The sequence below is a fragment of the Xenopus laevis genome, chromosome 4S, assembly GCF_017654675.1.
Source record: "Xenopus laevis strain J_2021 chromosome 4S, Xenopus_laevis_v10.1, whole genome shotgun sequence".
NCBI classification, from domain to species: domain Eukaryota; kingdom Metazoa; phylum Chordata; class Amphibia; order Anura; family Pipidae; genus Xenopus; species Xenopus laevis.
Genome location: NC_054378.1, coordinates 53,743,456 through 53,756,756, shown reverse-complemented (window position 1 = coordinate 53,756,756; position 13,301 = coordinate 53,743,456).

Below are 13,301 nucleotides of genomic sequence, written 5' to 3'. Positions count from 1 at the left end.
ATCGGTGAAGATCGTGACTGGAATCAAGGAACCTTCAAGGAGGTGACGCCACTCTTCTAAGGCGAGCTTGACAGCAAGGAGTTCTCGATTTCCTACATCATAGTTATGTTCAGCAGGAGAGAACTTCTTAGAGAAATATGCACATGGGTGCAGCTTTCCATCAGAGGGATGCCTTTGGGACAAGATAGCTCCAGCTCCAACTTCAGAAGCATCCACCTCAATGAAGAAAGGTAACCCCGGATCAGGATGGCGGAGAACCGAAGCGGAGGTGAAGGCATCCTTCAGGGATTGAAAGGCTTCAATGGCAGATGGAGGCCAGGAACTGGGTTTACCCCCTTTTCGGATGAGGGCCAGGATAGGAGCTATACAAGAAGAGAACCCCTTAATGAATTGCCGGTGGTAATTGGCAAAACCAAATGAATCTCTGGATCGCCTTGGTGCTCAGCGGAAGGGGCCACTCTTGGATTGCGGACACTTTAACGGGATCCATCTCGAAACCCTCTGGGGAGATGATATAGCCCAGAAAAGGAATCTTGGACACTTCAAATACACATTTCTCCAGCTTGGCAAAGAGAGAGTTCTTCCTCAAACGAGAGAGTACTTCCTTCACCTGGGAGCGATGGCTTGCAAGGTCCTTGGAGAAAATCAGGATGTTGTCTAAGTATACGACGACAAACTTCCCCAAGAGATCCCGGAAAATGTCGTTCACGAATTCCTGAAAGACAGCGGGGGCATTGCAGAGACCAAAGGGCATTACGAGGTACTCATAGTGCCCATCACGAGTGTTGAATGCTGTCTTCCATTCGTCGCCTTCCCGGATGCGGATAAGGTTGTACGCCCCAATGAGATCCAACTTAGAGAAGATTTTAGCCCCCTTCAGTTGGTCGAAAAGTTCTGCGATCAGAGGCAAGGGATACCGGTTCTTAACGGTGATTTTGTTTAGACCCCGGTAGTCAATACAAGGACGTAGGCCTCCATCCTTCTTCTCCACGAAGAATAATCCAGCCCCTGCAGGAGAAGTGGAAGGGCGAATAAACCCCCGCTGTAGATTTTCTTGAATATATTCTTTCATGGCAGAGGTCTCTGCTGGGGAGAGAGGATAAGTGCGACCTCTAGGAGGCATGGATCCAGGCAGGAGATCAACTGGACAATCGTAGAGACGATGAGGAGGGAGACATTCTGCAGACTTTTTACAGAAGACATCAGCGAACTCCTTGTAGAAGGAGGGAAGCGTCTTCAAATCTGACGAAGAAATATTCACCCTCTGGATGGGTTCAGCAGGAAGGCAGTGCTGTTGACAGTAAGGACTCCAACGGGAAACCTGCCCCGAGGACCAATCAATAATAGGGTTGTGCAGGCGTAACCAAGGAAGCCCCAAGACGACTGGAACAGAAGGACAGGAAATAATCAGGAACGATAACTTTTCTTTGTGTAAAGTCCCAACCTGTACAGGCGATTCCCCAGTCGTCATAGAGATAAACTCGGATTCAAGGGGTCGATCATCAATGGCGGTTACACGAAGTGGAGGAGTCAATGGAAACAGGGGAACATTCATGTGCTTGGCAAAGAGAGCGTCCATGAAATTGCCGGCAGCTTCAGAGTCAATAAAAGCAGAGCCAACAATGGTCTTAGAGGACAGACGGATCTGTAAAGGCAGAAGAAACCTATGAGAGTTCTCTTGTGACTTGGGAGTAACACCCCCTACATGAGTCTTTGCAAGGTTACCTTGAAGAGGGGAACTCTGAGGCTTCACAGGACAGGAGTTGGCAAAGTGAGATTGACCCCCACAGTAGAGACAAAGTCCAGCCGTACGTCTCCGGAGTTTCTCCTGTTCAGACTTGCATAGGTTCCTCCGGAGGAATAACAGAAGGCTGCTGGGAGATAGGAGGTAATAGAGGTCTTTGAAAGCGAGGAGCCAACATTTCTTGACTCTGTCCCTATCAGCTTGATGTTCTCTCTGACGAGTGTCCACCTTGACCGACAAAGCAATGAGGTCTTCAACCTGTGTGGGTAATTCACGGGAGACCAGGTCTTCCTTGAGGCGGATAGAGAGACCATTGTAGAAGGCAGCATGATAGGCATCATTGTTCCAGCAAGTCTCTGCAGCGAGGGTACGGAACTCAATGGCATATTCCGCTACACTGCGATTTCCTTGGCGGATCTGGAACAGACGAGAAGCAGTGGTCGCGACCCGACCGGGAGCATCGAACACCGTCCGGAATTCATGAAGGAAGGCTTTGGAATTGTCAATTAAGGGAGACTCCTTCTCCCAGTGCGGAGATGCCCACTCGAGCGCTTTCCCCGCCAGACGAGTAATTACGAAACCAACCTTTGCTCGTTCAGAGTTAAATTCCGCAGGTTGCAGGGCGAACCGAATCTGGCACTGGTTCACAAAACCACGACAGGCTTGAGGGTCGCCACTGTAGAGAGGCGGTGCAGGAATTCGCGGACCAGAAGTGGAGGATTGTGTAGCCAGCAGCAGCTAGCGTGGGCGTTGTCGGCGTTGGAGTAGTCGGTGTGAGCATGGATAACTTTTCCAAGATCGCCTCCAGTGTGCGTCCGACGTAATTTTTCCGAGCTTCGTACGCCTCCATGCGGGTATGCAGACCTCGAAAGGCACTGCCGAAATCTGGCTGAGCTTCCTCAGTGGGATCCATGGCCCAAGTATAATGTCAGGGAGCCGGGAGGTCCATCCAGGGAGGTAGTCAGGATCGAGGAGGAAGCCCTCTTGAGGGAGCAAGGTCGTGGTGTCCAAAGGGTTAATCAAAAGAGTAGTCGGGATCCAGGCAAGAGTTCAAACGCAGGCAGAATATTAGCAAAGTCCAAAAGTCCAGGCAAGAGGTCAGCAACAAACAGGAACAAGATAAGTCTTCAGCAAAGCAGACAGGAATCCCAGGAAACTTTACAGGAATGAATCCTATACTTGGGCGCCATTCTGGCGTCTTGGTAAGGCTTTTATATTTGAATTTGGCGCCATTCTGACGTCATCGGCGTCCTTGCGTCGACGTCGACGTGCTGACGTCATCGCGCCGGCGCCGCTACCCACGTGGCGGCCATGGGCGCCGCCATTTTGGGAGCGACGCCGGCAGGGAAGGACGCGCCGCCCGGAGCTCCTGAACCTGCTCCGGGCGGCGATCATGACAGTTGTCTACTGCAGAGCACAGAAAGTTTTTCCCCAGCCAACATTTGGAGAGTTGGTGGAAAATGTGTGTGGCCTCCCTTCTGACTAGGATAGTGACAAGTGCCATATCACCATTCAGTTACTCTATTCTGCCTCCTTTGAGGTAGCGGTTACTCTGTTCTGCCTCCTTTGAGGTAGTGGGAAAAATACTGCAGCTATAGATGCAAATATTGGTAATGCCAGGGTCAGACTGGGGGTCAGGGCCCATCGGGCTGCTTCATCAGGCCCCCCTCTGGTGCACGCATGCTCACAGTGTTTTTGCCATAGGTCCTCCCCACCCGCTGCGCATGTGCGAAGTGCACCAGCATGTGCATGGTGTTTTTTCTGTGACCTACTGGTCACGGCAGAAGAGAAAGGGGTGAAAAAAGAAAAGGGGTGGAGATGCAAAAAATGGGGATCCACCAGTATCCTGCCGGCCCAGTTAGACCCTAGCAATGTATGACTACCTAAACACAAATCAAATGTTGTGATGGGCGAATTTATTTGTCAGGTGCGAATTCGCGGAGAATTTGCCAGTTTCGCCGCTGTCGAATAAATTAGCAAATTTGCTGTAAACTTTCAACACAAAATTTGATGCCAGCGCCCATTTTGACGTTGTCGTCGGCGACAAAAACGCCGCTTCGCAAGTTTTTTGCCAGTTTCGCGGGAAATTCGAGAAAATCACGGTGAAGCGAAACGGGACAAACTCGCCGATCACTAATCAAATGACCTGAACACATTTGCAATGGGGAAATGTGTCACTGAATGCAATTAAAGCTGGTTGCAATTGGTTACTGCACAGGTGCAAATTTGCCCTGTGTTTATAAATGAGACCCAGTAACTTTTCCTACAGGGAATAGCACATATCCTTTATTGTGTTCCTATTTCTATCACTTCTGTTACATTACTAATTGTGCAATGCATAGAGATCAGTAAATATAAAATCTATGTAGTTATTAAGACTACCTTACATAAGAAACTTACAATATTTTTAAACGTATCTGTGTGTTTTGCCCTAAATCTTCTACACCTTACTTAAGTGGAACTTTGGTTCATCCAGCTGTGTAATATCACTCTGAGAAATCTAGGTAATATAGAAGTAGCTCAAAAGTAAAACTTAGATAAGAAAATAAAGAATTGCCAGAGCAGTGTAGCAGCAGCAGGGAGTTATACACAGAGGTCCTGTGATAACAAATTCAGCAGCACAAAAGCGTTGGGACAGACAAAACTTGCCAAAACATGAAATTGCTAAAACAGTAGCTAAAACAGGGTCAGGAATCAGTAACTGAAAATCTCTCAAAATACTTTACAAAAGTCTCTAGAACACCAGTCTACCTCTTACTCTCGCCACAACCTGTAGCTCAAGCAGTGTGATCAGGTGACCAAGGCATTTGTGTAGCTTCCCCTCAAAGATGATTCCTTGTTAGACAACACAGCAATTGGTCTTTTCTACTTAGCACAATTATTAGACAGCAGTTTGTAGAATGTTATTCCTTAATCTAGAGATCTAGTTACAGCTGGATACAAACAGTGAAGTCTCCATTTTACATACTAACTTTAAGTTTTGTCCATACGTTATACCATTTTAGTGGTCCCAACAGGTAACAACAGCAGGAAGAGGTTGTACACAATGAAATGTCACTAGCATAGAATATATGTTTATGCATTTTATTTCAATCTATGGGAAAGCTGCTTTGTTCCCAGAGTGGCAGACAGGTCCGGACTGAGAATTAAAATAGGCCCTGGCATTTCAGGTACACAGAGGCCCAATCAGCCCACATAGAGGCCCAAACAGCCCCCACCAGCCCACTAAATACTGACTTTCAATGTGACCTTATAGCAGCCCCTGTGGCATTTGCCAGAACCCACAGATTGCCAGTCCGCAGGGCAGCCATCAGGGGGGGACAGGGGGGAGAGTTGTAGGGGGCCTGAGGGTAAGGGGGGGCCCCAGCGATGTCACACTTACTTGATTAGCCGGGCCCCCCATCTTTCTGAGAGCTGCTGACTTCGAGAAGGCATGGACGTTTAAGGGGCCCTAGCCACCAATATTTTTTAATGGGGGGGGCCCTGGCCACAAATGTTTTTTTGTGGGGGGCCCTGACCACCAATATCTTTTTTTTTTTTATTAATATGTGGGAACCCTAGCCACCAATATTTTTTTTGTTTTTTTTACAGTGAGGTGGGGAGGGCGGACCTGTAGGTGGGGCTTGCGGTGGGCGCAGCCGAGGGGGCCCAGGAAATTTTGTCGTACGGGGCCCTGTGATTTCTTATGGCGGTCCTGCCAGTCCGGGCCTGGTGGCAGATGAATTAAAAGATAAGTGTCATCTAAAAAAAACAATTAGGTGGATACAGGACAGGAGTAGGAGAGGGGTGAGGTGCAAACATATATATATATAATATTATAGATATTTCTATCTATACAGATATACAGAGTGAGGCAGAGATGCAGTGTGGGGGTAACTCAGCAGTATAAGAAGGGAAAGGGTAAAAGAGGACAGTGAATAGAGTGAGGGGATACAATGGAGCAGCAGGTTAAGCAAAAGTAGGGGTTCATGTGCTTTGTGACAAATGCACTGAATAGTTCAGAAAATGGTTGTAGGCAAACCCCACAGCCAAACTGTACCTATAAGATTCAATAATAAATGCAGTTACACAGCAATACACAGGTTGATTATAGTCTCTATAACTCACACACACAGTTTGTCAGGCCTTCTTACACACAGTTGCCCTTATACACATTAACACTAACAGATAATTTTACACACAGACACAGATACGCACACACTGGCATTCACACTCACTTAACACAACAGAATCATACTCATTTGACCTGGGAAAGAAGCTGCTTCATGAGCAAGAAATTCTTTGATTCTCTCATTCCTCACACAGTTGAGGAGCAGGAAGTGTCTCACATAGGATAGGAGCAGAGCTAAACCAGACTGCTGCTCTGAGCAGTAGGATAGACATTGGGATGGTCCATTATTTGAAGGGATGCTGACCATAAGATGCAAGCCTTTAATAAGCTTATTGATAATAAGATTACTGTATAAAATAACAAAACAATATATATATATATATATATATATATTTATATATATATATATATATATATATATATATATATATATATTTATATATATATATATATATATATATATATATATATATATATTTCCTGGACACTCCATGTCATACTTACCGGGATAGCCCCGCCCCAGTGCTCCCATCAGAAGGACCCTCCCCAAAGCTTTAAAAGCCCAACCCCACCCCCAGTCCGGCGTCTTTTTTTCCTTCTGCTTCAGTTTTTTTTTTTGCTCCTGTTAGAAGCAAGTTTTCTTTTTAACCTTGGGGAAGCAGTAGGGCTGCTGTTAGCGTCCTAGGGACTCGGGTTGGTCCTGGTGATCTTTTACCCCTAAGCACATTACCTCAGGTGGAATCTTCAGTGTTTAAACATCTGGATCAGGTAGGCACAGTTTTTACTGTGGCTAATATCATTGCTTTCCTTGATCCATGTGCCCTCCAGCCTGATTACATCCAGGTCTGTGGCAAGTGCTATGTCCCCCCATCCGTATGCCTACCTGGGCATGTCTAAAAAGCGTCCAGCGGCATTGGGGTATATGGCTCATACACCCTTTATGATTTTTACGGATGGGAGAGGGAGGTGGCAGTTAGGTACGTTATTCTGATGACAAATATTTAGTTAGCGGCCTGAACCTTATGGCCTCCTTCTCTTTTTTCCCCCACATGGGGGTATTATTTTTTCTTCTGGAGGAATTTAGGTGTCAGAGCCAGCTGCCTCCCTCAAAAGACTTTCCCAAGGTTGAGGTAATTGGCAGCTTCCAGGGTTAAATAAAAGAAAACCCTGAGGTCTTAAATCTACTGGCAGTTAAAGCTAAATTTAAGCTGAGAATGCCACCTTGTTCCAGAGTCTCCTAACTCTTAAAAAAGTATGAGCCATGTTGGCCATTGGAAGAACTGTGCAGCTGCAAGGCTGATATATACGTTCTATGAGCAATGATAATGCAATGCAGTGATAATGCAAAACTGTTTCTACGTGCTGAGAGCAGCTGAGAGCAGTTCTATGCAATGATGATCTGCAGGGTCTGAAAGCAGCATTAAGGCAAGACTTGTCTATATGTGATGTGAATGTTGCAAATACAATGTTAGCCTTCTTATTTGAGCGCTGAGAACACTATGTTGATCTGCAGGTTTGGTTAACAGCAGCTGCAGGTAATTGGGTAATTAGTCTGGAGGTCAGTGTTCAGGTTCAGTTAATGAACAGGTAGATCCCCTCCCAGCCCCTCCCTTAGCAGCTCAGATTGATTATCTGAAACATCAGGTAAGGTTCTGTGTTACGACTCTTTCCTTTATAGTATAGGTTTGTGAACTAAATTAACATGTACTTCTTCTACTCTGCTTCTGATTTAGCTAGCTTAGAAGCTTAGACATTGCTGTATGGAAGGAAGTAAACTGTTTAGCCAGTATATATATGTGTTTATATATGTGTGTATATGCGTGTGTATATGTGTGAGCATGTGGATACTGGCTAGCTGGGATGGGCAGCCAGAGAAAGGGGCCTCTTTACTCTTGGGCAGAGTGCTCTGCATGATGTAGGAATTCCTAGTCCTGGCACTACTGAATATTGCAACCAAACTGACTGTTTGTTTCAGTGATTCTAGAGCTGGCTTTAATAACCAAATACAAATGCATATGTTATACATTTATGGGCCTGTCGCTGCATAAGGCAGTAACCAAACTGTCTGTATATGTGGAAACAAAATGTGTATGTTATACATTTATGGGCCTATCACTGCATAAGGCAGTAACCAAACTGACTGTATATGTGGAAACATTTCAGTGATTCTAGAGCTGGCTTGAATAATCAAATACAAAGGCATATGTTCTACATTTATGGGTCTATCACTGCATTTTCTAGTAATCAAACTGACTGTATATGTGGAAACATTTCAGTGATTTTAGAACTGACTTTAATAACCAAATACAAATGCATATGTTATACATTTATGGGCCGGTCACTGCATAAGGCAGTAACCAGACTGACTGTATACGTGGAAACATTTCAGTGATTCTAGAGCTGGCTTGAATAACCAAATATAAATGCATATATTATACATTTCTGTGTCTGTCACTGCATAAGGCAGTAACCAATCTGACTGTATATGTGAAACATTTCAGTGATTCTAGAGCTAGCTTGAATAACCAAATACAAATGCATATGTTATACATTTCTGGGCCTGTTGCTGCATTATGTGGTAACCAAACTGACTGTATATGTGGAAACTTTTTAGCGGTTCCAGAGCTGGTTTTAATAACTAAATATGAATGTACATGTTAGACATTTTTGGTATAGGCACTTTTTAATATTACACCAAACTGAATGTAGATGGGGTAACATCAGTGGTTCGGAGCTGGCTATAATAACCACATACTAATGCACATGTCATACATTAATTGGGCCAGCCACTGGTCACTACTATAACCTTACTGTATGTATATGCTTAAACATTTCAGTGGCTTTGGTGCTTACTAAGGTTATAACTAAAGTAAATGAACATGCTATACATCTCTCTGGTTTGGACACCAATCAATAGAACAACCAAACTGAAGGTAAATGTTAAACTGATGAGTAATGGGTGTGGTAAGGTTCTAGGCATTTCCGGAGGGTGCCTATATAACCTTCAGGTTTGTATGTAAGCATAGTAACACAAGTTAAGGCTCCAGTATCCCTGGGTCATGTCTGTTTCAAGTAACTTTGATTTAGGTTATAAGCATGGATTACTCTTGCAAATAAGCCAATAGGGTAACGTATGCTTTCTGATAACAGCAGCCAAGACTGACTTAAAGGCACTAGCCAAGTCAGATATAGGTATTATGAACTTAATTAAGTAAGTCAGCTGTGTTGCAGATAAGTATTATACCCTTATTTACAGCAGTCCATAATGGCTTAGGGGACTGTGTCCCGGTAAGTATTCCACAATCGGTATATGGGTTACAGATACAGTAAAGGTGGTAACTGATATAGACATGTATCTTGTCTAAATGGATTGGCTTAGGCCAATTCTGATTCATATAAATGCTATGTAATATATAGGATTATGCACCGTTACAAAGATGGTGTGAGAGTAGTGGCCAATTCTGGTTTAAAGGTATACGACTATATTGCATATGGGTGTTATGCAATAGTCAAACAGCAGGTAGGTATTATACAATGGCTGTATTATAACATGAACTTGTAGACCACAACTTTTGAAGTCAACGTGGTCCATATATTTGCCTACATTCAACTATAGGCTGTTGGAATAGTTATCAGTCTTAAGGATCTCACTAATTAGAATCTATGTTCTACGACTGGACTTATTCCTGCTGATTAAGAAAATAAGATAAATACGTATCCTGCTTCTGCGATAGGATTGGCCTGGGGCTAAATGGACGTAGACATGTATACAGTCATATATACATTTAACAAGGATTCTAATATCGCCACAGCTGGATATCAGGCAAGATAGATGTTCTGTATATTCCAATGATAAATCAAGGTCTATTTATAAAACTGGTATGATATTCATCAGGATCTCTTTCTTGGTTACAGGAGTGCAACTTATCTGGTCTCAGTCTGGAAGACAGTGGGTGCATCAGTCAGTGCAAATGTTTGGTTAAATCACATACTGTATACTGTATTCACTACTGCCACAGGGTTTTAGAGCTTTGCAATGAGGTATTTTATAGTACAGACCTATTTAGTTTGTCTCCAATACAATAGGGGTCAGCTCTTGGACTATATATTCATGGGACATATTATATTAATGGGTACCATATAAAGCTGGCTGTAAAATTAGGTATTCTCCATCAATTCAGTTATAGCTAAAAGTTTTGATCCACAGGTTCGTTATAACAGGCTATTCTGTAATGTTAATCCATATGGTGGACAGGAAGCATGCAATCTTGGCATGCTGGGTTTTCTAAAGGGCTATGTTACTCTGGGTTTAGCCTTTTACACCACCATAGACTGGCCTGGCTAGTTGAGGTAAGTATCATAGGGCTTAACATCAAGCTATAAAAAGGGTCTTATACACTTTATCCTTTTAGACCAAGGCTGCAGTATCGGCCTTAGGCAAGGTCCTGGTTATTGCATCTCTTGCCAACAGGCTTGGACATGCATGTATGGTTAGTAGGGGAGTTCCATTGCAGAATAATAGGTAAATAATTATATCTCCATACCTAGATTAATTTTAATCTTGAACACTTAAGGATGGTACTGTCCATGTCCGGGGATTTGAGAATAACCAATCTCTAGCAGTATTGTTGGTTGTAATACTTCCTTGAGTCATTCAAATTTCTTCCTATATGGTAAACTCATGGGAGCAGGCCATACAGATTGTTTATAGGCCCAATCTATGGGGTACAATAACTCCAGCTATGTACAGGTCACATCTGTGAAGGCTCGAGGACTGTATCATAGCAAGGTTATGCATATCTGCAGGCATTTCTTTTACCTGGTCTACTCCAGGGCACGCTGATCTTTAATACTATCCAGTCTTGTTTGGTGTTGGATCATGAGCTAAAGATAAAAACAATTTCAATCTGTACAGACTGCAGAATGCTTCTAGATACCTCACAGGGAAGGTAAGGTATTCCCACATTGGCAGCACTCCTTCTCCATAAGTCATTCTACGGACCTCTCATTGAGAGGTGTATTGGTTATGGTCTAGAATAAATACAGGTTCCTTAGTATTAAAGAGACTGGGAACTACACTAGGTGATGCCAGGTACCGGTAGTGTCATACAGAGCGGGGTCATGTAGAATACTAGTGATGGTATTTTTCCTTCCCCCTACTAAATCCTCTTTTGCAGGTACCATGCTTTTGAGCCATTTCCAAGAGTCCTCTTGTGGATGTTATGCGGTTGGAATAAACGTGCTGGTATGTAGTAGGAGTAAGACTATGTAGAAGTGTTACTCTGGGTTCCTATCCGCTTCTATTTAATAAGAGATAGTTCTCTCTTTTTAAATGTAATTGTCATGCTGGTTTCACACTCGGTATCATTACTTTGGTGTGGGTTCCTTTAAGGAGTACTATTTCCTTTTATTCTCTTCCAGTCCATTTCCTCTGAAAATAGAGTTCACAGATTTCCACAAGGTGATTTTGGTCCACCTTTGGGGGTTTCATTCTTCTGAGTTTTATCTGGTATAGATTATACTCGGCCACTTCCTTATGTGTAACAAATTCCCTCCCATTGGGATATTAGCTTGCTAAGTCCCGGTAAGTATGACATGGAGTGTCCAGGAAAAGGGAAGATTGTATCATACTTACCGTGATCTTCCTTTCCTGGACACTCCATGTCAGGTTTCCCATCCCTTTTTCGGTAGTTTCTAGAAGCTTATTACGAGACACCGGACTGGGGGGTGGGGTTGGGCTTTTAAAGCTTTGGGGAGGGTCCTTCTGATGGGAGCACTGGGGCGGGGCTATCCCGGTAAGTATGACATGGAGTGTCCAGGAAAGGAAGATCACGGTAAGTATGATACAATCTTCCCTTATATATATATATATATATAGCAGTAGAATATCCTTTATTGTGAAGTACAAGTCCAGGGAGGGACAGGTGACCCCCTTGCCCATATCTGTGGACCCCATGGAACTGACTGGTGAGGAGTCTAAAGCTGGCCATAGATGCAAAGATCTGATCATACGAATCGAGGATTCGTACGATTTTCGGACCGTGTGTGGAGAGTCCCGACATTTTTCGTCCGGCGGAGAACGGTCATTTGGTTGATTGGACAGGTTAAAAGATTTCTGTCTCTGCATGTATTGCCGATCGTACGATTTTCAGAGGGAGACTATCACTAGTTTTGGTCGGATATAACTTTTGTACGATTGCAGAACATCGGCTGATCTGTTCTTTTCTACTTTATTTGATCTGAATGATTAGTGGCAGGTAAGGAGATGGGTAAGTCCAATCGTACAATACGTTGATTCATACGATCGGATCTTTGCGTCTGTGGCTTTAGGGGGTGGCAAGTAAGACTTCCCTATGGCGCCGGAGTGGGGCACATTGCTAGGGTGGAGATTGCTCTAGCGCGAGCAGAGCCAAAATTCTAGTTTAAAAAATCTGCATTTTGGCTCCTAAAGTTACCAGGAGCGGCTTTTTTGCCACCCCTGGTCAGAGCCGGGCCTACCTGACCAGGCGCCCTAGGCAACCTGATGGGCACGGCGCCGGCTCAGTGTGCGCGAAACTGCACATGCGTGAAACTAGGCTACAGCGCGCATGCACAAAATGGTGTTAGAGCATGCGCAGATGCGCATTTTCGTGAAAGACACTCGGCAGTCTGAGAGAGACGGGACCGGACACGGGGTAGGCGACAGAGCAGGTACGTGCCTGGCGCCCCCCCAGCTTTGCGCCCTAGGCACGTGCCTACTCTGCCTACCCCTAGTTCTGGCCCTGCCCCTGGTAAATTACACGCTGCTGCCGTCTGAGGTGAGTTTCTCAACTCACCTCATGGCAGCAGCGCCTCTGTGCAGCATTCCCCAGTGTTTGTTAAATGAATGCTAAGGGATATACTTTTGTGCTTCTTAGTACTCTATCACTTGTGCCTTGTATTTTTTTTAGACTGGGTAAATTCTTTTTAAAGTCTTTTAAATTATAACTGCTGTGGCTGATAAAATCCTTATCTGTATTCTGCTTTGCGCCATGTGCACTGGTAACTCTGTGATCACTACTGGGATTTATAGGCTCTATCTGTTTGGGGTCTTCTTCTCCCAAAGCACACATGAAATCATTTGGTTTCCCAGGAAAGATATGTTTCAGACCTCATTAGCATCAGTCTCCGCTATCATCACTAAACTAGTAAATAGTTTTGTAATATTTTCTAATCAAATCCTCCATTATCATCCATTCATTTATTGGGCTGACAAATTAAACCTGGAAATTCATGGAAATATGGAGTGCAGATATAAAATGTAAGGACAATAAAAGACGGAAGGTCTTATTTACTAACACTTATTTACTAGCACAATAACCAAAGTATAGTAACCTGTAACAACCATCATGTAGTGAATAAAGCAGCAGCACTCCTGTATTTGTGAAAAATTTGCAAACCTTTACTTAGATGCAATAGGCAACATTT